General features: G+C 43.8%; 1 pseudogene; it reads right to left on the bottom strand.

Moving 5' to 3' along the window:
- Nucleotides 1-669: 669 nt before the first annotated feature.
- Nucleotides 670-1,644, bottom strand: LOC142202257 (olfactory receptor 6N1-like; annotated as a pseudogene).
- Between the last annotated feature and the right edge of the window lie 12,543 nt (nt 1,645-14,187).

The raw sequence follows: 14,187 nt of genomic DNA, 5'->3' as shown, positions 1-14,187 counted from the left end.
AGCTATCGCAGCAGCACAGAGTGATTTACCTCAGCCTGCCACACTTCTGCTTTGTCCCTGCTTTACCATATACTCAGCTCTGCTACATCTGAGATGTAATAGAGCTAAGTATATGGTAAAGCAGGGACGAAGCAGAAGAGCAGATAGACAAGTCAATGTACAGTAATGGAGATGTAGCAGAGTCCAGTATACAACACAGCAGGGAGGAAACATAATAGTAGATACTACTACTCTTCTGTTCCCTCCCTGCTGTGCCGTATACTGGACTCTGCTACATCTCCATTACTGTACATTGTAGTGGTAGTAGCTAACATTGTTATCTTTTTCCACAATGCTTGGCCAGGAAATAACCTCTGGCCTCGATCTCACTGGAAAAGATTGGGATTGGAATTCCGATCGCTATTGTGAAATTTACTTGATCACCGATCGGAATCCAAATTTTTCCAATCCCGATCGCACAACCCTAGTGAAACATAATACAACCAATATAAATATGGAGCTCCTGTAACTGAAATGAATTATTGGACAATGTTACAAAGTCATATTAATGTAGAGGGAACGCCATCGAAACAAAATACAAAATAGAATGATAGAAACATACATTGTTTCATACAGACCTCTAATTCCTGTTCCCAATCCTAATGTTGCACTGACCAGAATTCCCCTTTGTTAGTAAGTTCCATGTCTTTCTTCTTCTTGCTTCTGTCTCTTACCACAGACCTGCAGATATTTCATCACAGAGGACTGAATCTCCTTGTTTCTCAGACTGTAAATCATCGGATTTACAAGGGGGGTCAGTACAATATAGACCAGGGAAATAAACTTATTAATAGTCACAGAATGTCCTCTGTACGGGATCATGTAGATGATAAACATGGAGCCGTAATAGATGGAAACCACCACCAAGTGAGAGCTACAGGTGGAGAAGGTTTTTTGTCGGCCTGACGTGGAGGAAATTCGAAAAATGGTGATAAAGATATAAACATAAGTCGTAATAACAAATAGAAAGGGCAAAATAATTACTGGGAAACCAATGATAATCATTTCTATGTCAGGAACCGTGGTATCTGAGCAAGAGAGCTCTAAAACAGGGGCGTAGTCACAGAAGAAATGGTTAATAACATTCGGCCCACAGAAGTCTAAGTCACATACAAGGAGAATTGATATAAACAGTAAAGCAAAACTGAGGACCCAGGAGGAGATGACCAGGCTGTATCTAAGCTTGACAGTCATCATTGAGATATAATGGAGAGGTCTACAGATGGCCAAGTACCGGTCATAGGACATGGCCGACAGCAAATAACACTCAGTACTAATCATTCCCCCATACAAGTAAGACTGAGCTAAGCAGGCAATGTAAGGTATAGTGCTCCCTTCCCTTATGACAATGTCCAGCATCTTAGGGACAACACTTGTTATAAGGAATATGTCTGACAGAGCCAAATGTCCAAGGAAGAAATACATTGGAGACTGGAGACGTTGGCTCATGGACACCAGTGAAATGATCAAGAGGTTTTCACATATAGTCATGGAATACATAACCAGAATAATGGAGAAGAAAATCAACTTGTAATCATTCAGCTCAGGGAATCCCAACATAAAAAATTATTTGACAACAGTAAAGTTCAAATCATGAACCTTCATCTCTAATGTAAGAAGAAGGTGTCTAGTAGTCTTCTAGAAGCAGGTGACCTCTGGAGTGTAATAGGAGTTTAGAAGACAATGTCCTCTGGAGTGTAATAGGAGTTTAGAAGATGGTGTTTTCTGGAGTTTAATATTAGGAGTCTAGAAGGTGACTTCTGGAGTGTAATAGTAGGAGTCAAGAAGAAGGTGTCCTCTGGAGTGTAATAGTAGGAGTCTAGAAGAAGGTGTCCTCTGGATTGTAAGATTAGGAGTCTAGAAGACGGTGTCCTCTGGAGTGTAATAGTAGGAGTCTAAAAGAAGGTGACTTCTGGAGTGTAATAGTAGGAGTCTAGAAGAAGGTGTCCTCTGGAGTGTAATAGTAGGAGTCTAGAAGAAGGTGTCCTCTGGAGTGTAATAGTAGGAGTCTAGAAGAAGGTGACTTCTGGAGTGTAATAGTAGGAGTCTAGAAGAAGGTGTCCTCTGGAGTGTAATAGTAGGAGTCTAGAAGAAGGTGTCCTCTGGAGTGTAATAGTAGGAGTCTAGAAGAAGTTGTCCTCTGGATTGTAAGATTAGGAGTCTAGAAGACGGTGTCCTCTGGAGTGTAATAGCTGTAGCCTAGAAGAAGTTGTCCTCTGGATTGTAACATTAAGAGTCTAGAAGAAGGTGCCTACTGTAGTGTAATAGCTGTAGCCTAGAAGAAGGTGTCCTCTGGAGTGTAATAGCTGTAGCCTAGAAGACGGCGTCCTCTGGAGTGTAACAATAGTAGTGTAGAAGAAGGTGCCCACTGGTTTATTGTAGAAAAGCAACAATAACTTGCATGCTCAGTTCATGATTTATATCTAAATCCTAAATTCCCAAGGAAGGGATCTCTAGAGATAACATTACAACACATTCTTGGCTCATCAAATCTCAAGGTATTAAATGAGAAAAAATAAAAATAATGAGTCCCAAGGCTGAGATCAGTAATTTCCCCTTTTTACATTACAGGTTCTAAATAAATATATTATTTTATTTTATTTATTTTTTTTATAATAATTTTTTCAATGTGTCAATATCAAATTCTTTTTTTAAAAAAAATTCTATATACTGTATCGTGCCAAAGTTTTAATCTAGAAATTTTTTGGGAAAAATTTCTGCAAAGTAAAAATGCTTTCAAAAATAGAATTGATAATAGTTTGCATTTTGGTAATTTATAAAATTAAAGTGATAAAAAAAAAAAAGGAAATTTAAATCCCATCAATAGTCTGTGTGACCTTTGCCCTTTGTCTTATACCAGTTCATCTCGGTACTTGCAGACAGTCTTTGAAGGAACTTGGCAGGGTGGTTGCTCCCACCACCATCTGATCTTCTGTGGATATTGATTGCCCCAATTCCATCTGTTTCTTCATGTAATTGTAGACAAACTGGATGATGATGATGATGATGATGATGATGATGATGATGATGATGATGATCGGGGCTAGATCGTTGGGGGCTGGATCATCACTTCCAAAATGCTGTCTTGAAAGAGCACACAAGAGGGGGAAATTTCATGGTTAGGGTGCATTCACACTGAGTAAACGCTAGCTTATTTTGTAGAGTAAAATTACACTTGTAAATTTTGCTATCCCATTGACTTCAATGATATTTTTTTACAAGTGTAAAAATACGCCTGTAAAAAATACGCCTGTAAAAAATACGCCTGTAAAAATACGCCTGTAAAATGTCATTGAAGTCAATGGGATAGCAAAATTTACAAGTGTAATTTTACTCTACAAAATAAGCTAGCGTTTACTCAGTGTGAATGCACCCTATAAGCTACTTTGTAAGAGAAAGCTAGTTGTCGAATTCTCTAGTGCTGCTACTGGAATAGTGGAAGAAAGGGAAGACAGAGACAGTCAGCCCCAAAACTCGACCCAGCCCCTGTCACTACCTAATTGTCAAACTGTCCTAATGAAATTCAATTACAGAGGTAAAGTAATAGAGATGTGTTCAGACAAAGCAACTCTAAACTCTAAAACTAAGCAAGGAATGTCTGATTATGGACTTAATAGTAAATTACTGGGTAAGACTGCCAATGAGAAAGACTTAGGGATTTTGGTGGACACAAGCTTACCATTAGTGACCAGTGTCAGGCAGCTGCTGCCAAGGCAAATACAATTATGGGAAGCATCAAAAGAGGTCTAGATTCTCATGACAAGGACATAGTTATGTCTCTATTAGAGATGAGCGAACACTAAAATGTTCGAGGTTCGAAATTCGATTCGAACAGCCGCTCACTGTTCGTGTGTTCGAACGGGTTTCGAACCCCATTATAGTCTATGGGGAACAGATACTCGTTAAGGGGGAAACCCAAATCCGTGTCTGGAGGGTCACCAAGTCCACTATGACACCCCAGGAAATGATGCCAACACCTCTGGAATGACACTGGGACAGCAGGGGAAGCATGTCTGGGGGCATCTAACACACCAAAGACCCTCTATTACCCCAACATCACAGCCTAACAACTACACACTTTCCACATTCAAAAAAACCTCTATCAAAGTGGGAAAATACCTGGAAACCTTCTTTACTCCCCAAATGGATGGACACAAACCCCAATTTAAGCTCAACAAACAGTAACAACCACCCCTTTAAACCATGACAACCACAGATGGAATAGGCAATGGGAAATCCTTTAGTCCTCACCCACAACTGTCATTGTGTGTGTGTATGTGTGTGTGTGTGTGTGTGTGTGTGTGTGTGAGATGTGGTAAGACCTTCCAAAATTGACTTTTCTAGCCCTTAACATGAGCCCTTCCAAACAAAGTTACAGGACCTTAAGCTGAGCTACCAGCAGAGATTGAGGCCCTTGGCATGAGTAGAGCCTTGCACCAGCAGTGTTTTTGGCCCTTAGGGTGAGTTGAGCCTTGTACCAGCGTGTGTCCCTTAACATCAGGCGGGCCCTAAGTTCTGCGCTTTGCACAAAAGTTCCACATTAACTAGGCTGAATGGTACAAACCTTAGTAGGCCCGAGAACCAGGAACAGGTCTTGCAATGGCTGTCGGATAACGCTTAAAGCACATTGTCCACCAGCCAGTCTCTACCTCCTCTCCTCCTCTTACCCAACAGTCTTGTCCTCCTTCCACCCAAAATTCTCAATCTTCCCAGAACAATAACCCCAACTGTCCCTGCTCCCCAGAGCTGTTCTCCCTTCCTTTGACTGTACCGCAACCTGCCCCTCCATTTCGCGATTCCACGGACCTAACAGACGAGTATCTGTGTCCAGATGCTCAAACACTAGAGTCTCCTCCATCTCCGGTCGATTTGGTGGCGGATGACCAGCAACCCACCCTCATCGACGACGATGAGATGCAGTTGCTGTCAGGGCAGCCAGTTTACATGCGCATTGTGCAGGAGGAGGAGGCGAGACAGGAGTTGGAAGAGGAGGTGGTGGACGACGAGGACACCGACCCCACCTGGACAAGGCGGATGTCAAGCTGGGAAAGTAGTGTGGATGTTGAGGCAGGTGCAGCACCAAAAAGGGTAGCTAGAGGCAGAGGTCAGCAGCTTCGCCGAAGCCAGGCCAGACCCGGAATGTCCGAAGATGTTCCCTTTTGTACCCAGCCCAGAAAAACTCCCCCATCGAGGGCACGTTTCTCGAGGGTGTAGAGTTTTTTCAAGGAATGCGCCGAGGACAGATATAGTGTCGTCTACACAATTTGCCTCTCGAAATCAAGTAGGGGCCCTGAGAAGAGCAACCTGTCCACCACTTCAATGCACCGTCATTTGGAATTCAAGCACTGGAATCAGTGGCAGGCAGCAACGGCAGGACAAACGTCGCCCGCCGTTCATGCCACTGCCTCTGCTCACAGTGCTGGCGATGCACTCCAGACGACAAGCCAGGACATCACTTCATCTGCCTCCGCCACTTTGTTGACTTCTCCCTCATCCTCCCCTTTTCCTGCCACTTCTCCTTTTGCCCGCGCCATCATGCGCCTCTTCCCAGCAACTCCCCATCTCCCAGGCCTTTCATTTCATGCTAAAGTACAGCGCAACCCACCCACATGCCCAAGGCTTCAACGGCCTCATCTCAAAAAATCTGGCCCAGGAGATGTTGGAATCCCGGCTGGGGGACACTCTGCCCTTTTTGGGCAGAGTGTCTACTGCGCCACCTCACTGTGCCGTCCACACCAGCACTTTCCCCCAAACATGAGGCGGTCCCTAAATTCAGCGCTTAGCTTAGCTGGGAAGAGGCGCATTATGGTGCAGGCCAAAAGGGCAGATGAGGGTGAACTCCCCAATGTGTCACAGACAGATATGTAGGTGTCCTTGCATCATATTCTTGCACCATACTTGGCTGGATTGGACTTTCATTTTGTGCCAAAAAGTGGTCAAGACAGCGTTCCCTCAGCTAATTCCATTACACCATCCATTGCCAACTGCAGCGCTGAAATTACCATCTCTGGAAGTGGTCCAAAATCTTTCTCTGCATTTAGCCAGGCTCGATGCTATGGTAGGCTCCAGGGTTCTCTTAATGCATATTGCATGGGGGACTCAGATGTGTTTCTCAGCACTGAGACCACCACTTCTGAGATCCCAAAGGAAGTAGGCAAGAGATGTGCAGTGCAGAAAAAAAGATGAGAAAATAAGTGTAGGCTGTAGAGCACAAAGGGATCGGAGAGGGCAGAGCTGGTGTCGGCCAGGTATTCCCACAACATGCGCTTATACTTGTCCCTCCTGGTGACACTAGGCCCCTGAGTGGCAGTAATTTGTCCAGGGGGGCCATTAACATGTTTCAGACCTAGGAATAAGTCTTCCAACAGAGTAGAGTTTTGCATGCCTTTGCTTCTACCCACTGTTTTTGCTGCTTAGCTTCCCTCCACATCTACACTGCTTTTGCCCCTAAACATCACCCCAGTTTATGCCTTTGCTTCTACCCTGTTTTTTTGTTGAATTAGCTTCCCTCCACATCTACACTGCTTTAGCCCAAAAACATCACCCCAGTTTATGCCTTTGCTTCTACCCAGGTTTTTTGTTGATTTAGCTTCCCTCCACATCTACACTGCTTTAGCCCCTAGACATCACCCCTGTCCATGTGGGGTCGGTGGCCTTGTCATCCACCAACTCCTCTTCCAATTGCGCACTGTCCCCTTACTGCAAACCGCACATGACCACAGCTTGCCCTGATGGCAACTGTGTCTCATGATCCCCACTGAGGTCCAGAAAAGTCGGTGGCAGGTCCAAAACCCCATAATTGGAAGGAAATGGCGGATGCTGCAGTATTTCTAACACCTGTTCCTGGTGCTCGGGCCTGGTCTGTGTTGTACCCTACACCTGCTTAACGGAGTTGTGATGAGCGCATGCTAATGTTTTGTGTCCAGTGCAATGGATGGGATGGGATTTCACATAAGTCTGCCACCCATGGCCACTCATGGTTGAGCAACTGATTAGCTATTGGCTACTGCTAGGCAGAAAACGTTCAGAGCACACTCCTCTCATCTTCGCACCGTTGGCTGGTGGAGGAAGACAAGGGGGTTGGAGTGGCATCTGATGTCCCTGTCCCACACGAGGCTAGAGGGTGCACTTCAGTGCATCCCATTGCTTCACCACAAATGGTGTGAAGGGGAGTGGAAAATGGAGGAAATGGAGATTGACCCTTACAGTTGGGGCCAGCAAAGGCATGCCAAGTAACACACTGGCACACATGGATGACTTCATCTTGGGTTGCTTTTCAAGAGTCTAACGCATATTTCACATCATGGAGAACAAATAATACTGGATTTTTACAAGCCTCGAACCCCGGTCTAGGTCTAATGTCTGTTCCTTTCTTATATTAGGGGAGAAGGAAAAAAATTACTTCAGTGATGCGTTTAGCGTACATAGACTGACTATTAATGTGTATCCCACTTAGTGTTGTTAGGGTTACACACCGTCAACCTGGCTAAAGCTTCCATAGCTGTTAATAAAGTCAACATAACTTTACAGTATCCAAAAAGACAGCTGGTACCGACAGAGAGCAAGACAAATGTCAACCAAAGCTGTGAGCTCTGAACACCCACAGTGACTTTGGCGTCATCATCATTATAAGGGAGCGGGTGGTAATAAATAACTTGGCAGTGCCTAAAACCCAAAATGCTTATACAACTATATTTACATTAAGATACACAAATGACACTTTTTAGTAGCATGTCATGAGACAAGCTGATAAGCTCTTCCTTTGTGCAGTGCTATTTGAAAGTTAAACGCTGCCTTTATTTTAATTCTGGAGAAGGTGCAGACATTTGATTTAGAACATGTTGTCTTCATTGTCCAAATCCTCTATATAGGTAATGTGTTTTTCGGGCTGAGCTGTCTGGGAACGAGCTGGTGCAGCACTGACAACCTGGGTGAATATGGCAAGAGCCTGAGATGTAGGGTGAATGTATCCTCAAATTATTTGGGGAATTTCCACTCAGAAACTGGCACTATACACTCACCGGCCACTTTATTAGGTACACCATGCTAGTAACGGGTTGGACCCCCTTTTGCCTTCAGAACTGCCTTAATTCTTCGTGGCATAGATTCAACAAGGTGCTGGAAGCATTCCTCAGAGATTTTGGTCCATATTGACATGATAGCATCACACAGTTGCCGCAGATTTGTCGGCTGCACATCCATGATGCGAATCTCCCGTTCCACCACATCCCAAAGATGCTCCTCTATTGGATTGAGATCTGGTGACTGTGGAGGCCATTGGAGTACAGTGAACTCATTGTCATGTTCAAGAAACCAGTCTGAGATGATTCCAGCTTTATGACATGGCATTGCATTATCCTGCTGAAAGTAGCCATCAGATGTTGGGTACATTGTGGTCATAAAGGGATGGACATGGTCAGCAACAATACTCAGGTAGGCTTTGGCGTTGCAACGATGCTCAATTGGTACCAAGGGGTCCAAAGAGTGCCAAGAAAATATTCCCCACACCATGACACCACCACCACCAGCCTGAACCGTTGATACAAGGCAGGATGGATCCATGCTTTCATGTTGTTGACGCCAAATTCTGACCCTACCATCCGAATGTCGCAGCAGAAATCGAGACTCATCAGACCAGGCAACGTTTTTCCAATCTTCAATTGTCCAATTTCGATGAGCTTGTGCAAATTGTAGCATCAGTTTCCTGTTCTTAGCTGAAAGGAGTGGCACCCGGTGTGGTCTTCTGCTGCTGTAGCCCATCTGTAGCCTCAAAGTTGGACGTACTGTGCGGCGTTCAGAGATGCTCTTCTGGCTACCTTGGTTGTAACGGGTGGCTATTTGAGTCACTGTTGCCTTTCTATCAGCTCAAACCAGTCTGGCCATTCTCCTCTGACCTCTGGCATCAACAACGCATTTCCGCCCACAGAACTGCCGCTCACTGGATGTTTTTTCTTTTTCGGACCATTCTCTGTAAACCCTAGAGATGGTTGTGCGTGAAAATCCCAGTAGATCAGCAGTTTCTGAAATACTCAGACCAGCCCTTCTGGCACCAACAACCATGCCACGTTCAAAGGCACTCAAATCACCTTTCTTCCCCCCCATACTGATGCTCGGTTTGAACTGCAGGAGATTGTCTTGACCATGTCTACATGCCTAAATGCACTGAGTTGCTGCCATGTGATTGGCTGATTAGAAATTAAGTGTTAACGAGCAGTTGGACAGGTGTACCTAATAAAGTGGCCGGTGAGTGTATACCAGTAGCAAAAATTGTGGGTGCAAGTAACCCCAATATATTCTTTGAATTCCCAGTCAGACAATGGCACTGTATACCAGTAGTAAAAATAGTGGGTGTATATAGCCCCAATTCTATTGCTAGGGGACTTGCAGTGTATTTCTGGGGTGAAGGTGGGGGGGCACACCGTTGGAACGGGGATCGGGGGTATATATAGGGTATACGGGAATAAACTGTCAGTGTTTTCCAGTCAGGATCCTGGGAAAGCTGGGTTGCGGCGATTGAGCCCGTCAGTGCCACGTTACACTGACAAGCTTCTCCCTGGAATTTAGCTCTTATAAGAGCTGTTGGTTGTCTTCTCCTTCCTATCCTAGCCTGTCCCTGCCTACCCAGAATCTAAGCCCTAGCTAACTGGACGGAAACCTCCGTCCCCGGTGAATTGCAAGCTCAGAATGACGCGAACCTGGGCGTCGCTGTTCTTTTAAATTAGGGGTCACATGTTTTCGGCAGCCAATGGGTTTTTCCTACTTTTTTCAACGTCACCGGTGTCGTAGTTCCTGTCCCACCTACCCTGCGCTGTTATTGGAGCAAAAAAGGCGCCAGGGAAGGTGGGAGGGGAATCGAGTAATGGCGCACTTTACCACGCGGTGTTCGATTCGATTCGAACATGCCGAACAGCCTAATATCCGATCGAACATGAGTTCGATAGAACACTGTTCGCTCATCTCTAGTCTCTATACAAATCACTGGTACGGCCACACTTAGAATATTGTGCGCAATTTTAGGCCCTGATATGCAAGAAAGACATAAGTGAACTTGAAAAAGTGCAAAGACCGGCAACCACAATGATTAGGGGAATGGGTGGACTGGAGGACAACGAGAGGTTAACAAACTAGACGTCTGCGGGGAGATCTAATAACAATGTACAAATACATGAAGGGACAACACAAAGAACTTTCTAAGGATCTTTTTACTACTAGAGCGGTGACAGTGACAAGAGGACATCCTCTACACCTAGACCAGTGACAGTGACAAGACAACGTCCTCTACACCTAGACCAGTGACAGTGACAAGGGGACATCCTCTACACCTAGACCAGTGACAGTGACAAGGGGACGTCCTCTACACCTAGACCAGTGACAGTGACAAGGGGACGTCCTCTACACCTGGACTGATAACAGTGACAAGGGAACATCCTCTACACCTAGACTGGTGACAGTGACAAGGGGACATCCTCTACACCTAGACTGGTGACAGTGACAAGGGGATGTCCTCTACACCTAGACCAGTGACAAGGGGACATCCTCTACACCTGGGCTGATAAAAGTGACAAGGGAACGTCCTTTACACCTATATCATAGTTAGGAAAAAGGGAAAATGGAAAAGTTATACTCAGCCCTCCTGCAGTAGCCCTTCAATATTTCTTTGAAGTCCGATATCCACCATGTATCTGCGAACTTGCCCGGATGAAAAACTCCCTCGGTACGGAGTTGAATGACAAAGGTAAGTATGGAGGAATCATCCAGCAACGAAACCAGGATATGAAATCAATTCCTAGACCGGTGACAGTGACAAGGGGATGTCCTTTACACCTAGACCGGTGACAAGGGGACATCTTCTACACCTGGACTGATAACAGTGACAAGGGGACGTCCTCTACACCTAGGCCAATGACAAGGGGACGTCCTCTATATCTAGACTGGTGACAATGACAAGGGGACGTCCTATACACCTAGGCCAGTGACAGTGACAAGAGGACACTCTCTACGTCTGGAGAAGAGAAAGTTTCACCATAAACATAGAAGGGGACTCTTCACAGTAAGAACAGCGAGGCTCTGGGTCTCTCTGCCCCGGGAAGTGGTGATGGTGGATTCATTAAACAAGTTCAAAGAAGGCCTGGATGCCTTTCTTGAAGAGAACAATATTATGGGTTATGGACTCTAGATTTTAAGGACACATTGATCCAGGGTTTTATACTAACTGCCAGATAGGAGTCAGGAAGGAATTTTTTCCCCTGGAATTGGCAAATTGGCATGAGCCTCATGTTTTTTTTTTTTTGCCTACACCTGGATCAACACTGTAGGGATTGTAGGGTTATAGGTTGGACTTAATGGACTGATGTCTTCATCCAAACTCATCTTCTATGTAACTGAACATGCCTCCTGTGCCGCAGTGCGCAAACGGAGGGTAGCACTAGCCACTATATATATATATATATATATATATATATATATATATATATATATATATATATAACAATTCGGTCTGCCAGCAACTTGTATGGATGGAAAATGTCCTTTTATTGAAGGCACAGTGCACCATGTATCGTCCTATCATCCTCGCAGGAACCTTTCTCAAGTGCAAATGACCACATCTACTCCAGTGCAATTAATAAGAAACCACCAATCCCTGCCCATGTAACAGAGAGCCAATCATTAGTTTTCTATAATCACCAAGTTCTATATACAACAAATATTTTCATTAAAACCATATAAAATCAGGTATAAATATGAACATACATAACATATATAATGTGCATCAAACCCTAGCTATAAGCACCATATTACCTAGCAGAGGATGTATAATGTTGTGCTCACTACTACATGTTACCCCAATGTGTCAGACTTTGCTCCTCGCTCATGACACGGCCTGGACAAAAATGACGGTTCCCTTAATATTTTGTTGCACAATCTTTTGGGACAATCACTGTGATAAGACGATCCCTGTAAAGTGTCAATGAGACTTCTGCCCCTCCTCTGCTCCAGTTGTCTCGGGGGTGAAGGGGCCTTCTCCAGACGACATGTTTCAGCTCCTTCCAAAGGTACTCAATAGGATTTAGGTCGGGCCCATAAAAAGCACTTCAGAATAGTCCAATGTTCTCCTCTTAGCCATTCTTGGGGGGTTTAGTCGTGTGTTTTGGGTCATTATCCTGTTACAAGACCCAGGACCTGTGACTGAGACCAAGCTTTCTGACACTGGGCAGCACATTTCTTTCTAGAATCCCTCGATAGTCTTGAGATTTCATTGTACCCTGCACAGATTCAAGACACCCTGTGCCAGATGCAGCAAAGCAGCCCCAGAACATAACAGAGCCCCTCCATGTGTCACAGTAGGGACAGTCTTCTTCTCAGGATAGGCTTCATTTTACCATCTGTGACCATAGATCTGATGTGTCTTGTCAAAACGTCTCCTCTGTCCATAGAACATTGTCCCAGAAGCTTTGTGGCTTATCAACATGTAGTTTGGCAAATTCCAGTCTGGCTTTTTTCTGATTTATTTCCCTCCTTCATAGTCTTCCATGAAGTCCACTTTGGCTCACACATAGACGGATGGTGCTATCTGACACTGATGTAACTTGAGCTTGAAATTCACCTTTAATCTCTTTAGAAGTTTTTCTGGCTCTTTTGTTATCATTCATATTATCCGTCTCTTTAATTTATCAGTTTTCATCCTGTGGCCACGTCCAGGGAGGTCGGCTACAGTCCCAGGGATCTAAAATCTCTGAATGATATGTACAGCTGTAGTCACAGGAACATCAAGCTGATCAGAGATGCCCATATGACCTTTACCTTTAACATGCCTGTAGTATTATTATTAATTATTATTATTATTATTATTATTATTATTATTATTATTATTATTATTATTATTATTATTATTATTATTATTATTATTATTTCTACTTTTACTTTAATGTGACAAAAATAAATATTTCATGTTTCAAATCAATATATTCTGATACTCAAAGAATTATAAAACTGATTCAAAATCATTACATATCCCATTTCCTCCAAGTATTTGTTCTACTAGTCCAAAGGTTCCCAAACTTTATTTGTCTCGTAGACCACTTTCAAAATTGTACTGGTTTGGGTGGACCCCCTGCTGCTACGTTTCTACCATATTCCCAAAACTTGTTAAAAAATGTGAAGATTACGCCAACGTAGATCCCCGTCGAGTCTCCCTTGGACCCCTGGGGGTCCACCTGGACCACTTTGGGAATCACTGTACTAGTCTTACTGTTTATTAGAGCCCACATGAGTAGACCCCTCATTAGATGTTCATCTCTTGACCCTTTAATAAGATGTCTTACATTACTTTGTAGCTGTCCACACATCATACATGAAGCAACTACTATGTCTTAGTCTACACAGCAAAGTCGCCAAGTTATATAACAAGATTTCCTATATAGATATTGAGAAACAAATAAACATAACACAATATTTTCGGAAACATGTTTATATATAAAAATGTCAAAGTAATACAGTCAGAAGAAACATAGTTTTAATATATTTTTACACAATATTAAAAAAAAGCCAGTGTGGGCAATCGCTCAGGTAGATGCTCGCTAGCAGTGCAGGAAACAGGGACACAGGGACTGGAGTGCACACAAGTTCAGGCTTTATTCACTTGCAGTGCATTCACTGCCTTTTCAAAGGCACAAAATAATCAAAACAAAAACCTTCTCGGCTGAGAACTAACTAAACATAAGAAACTATATAGGAGCCTGGCTACCAAACTCCCGCCTTGGCAACAACAACAGGTGGTACAGTGCCAGCTTTGTAGGTTTGGTCTGGACAGGTCAGCTCTGTCAGTGTGGTGTCACACTCCTAGTCCTCACACACAGACTAATATCAGGCCTTGATTACACAGCTGACCTCCATGGTGTGGGTCTTTACCATACACCCCTTAGCTGCCTGGCTGGGACATACCTGTCTTCCCAGACCATACCCTTCACTCTCTCACACCAGTTTTAAAACAAATGTCATCTGACGACACTTTCTCTTTAACTGTATTTAATTAATAATAATACATATAAAAGAATATTCATCATATTTTGGTTAAATTGAATCATGGTAATATTTTAGATCTAGTAAGTATTTCTTTTCCTAGATCAAAAGTTTTCCTAATCTTCATCT

This window comes from Leptodactylus fuscus, chromosome 5 (assembly GCF_031893055.1).
Source record: "Leptodactylus fuscus isolate aLepFus1 chromosome 5, aLepFus1.hap2, whole genome shotgun sequence".
Classification (NCBI taxonomy): Eukaryota; Metazoa; Chordata; class Amphibia; order Anura; family Leptodactylidae; genus Leptodactylus; species Leptodactylus fuscus.
Note: the sequence above shows the minus strand (reverse complement) of the source record. Positions and strands in the feature narration are given on the sequence as shown.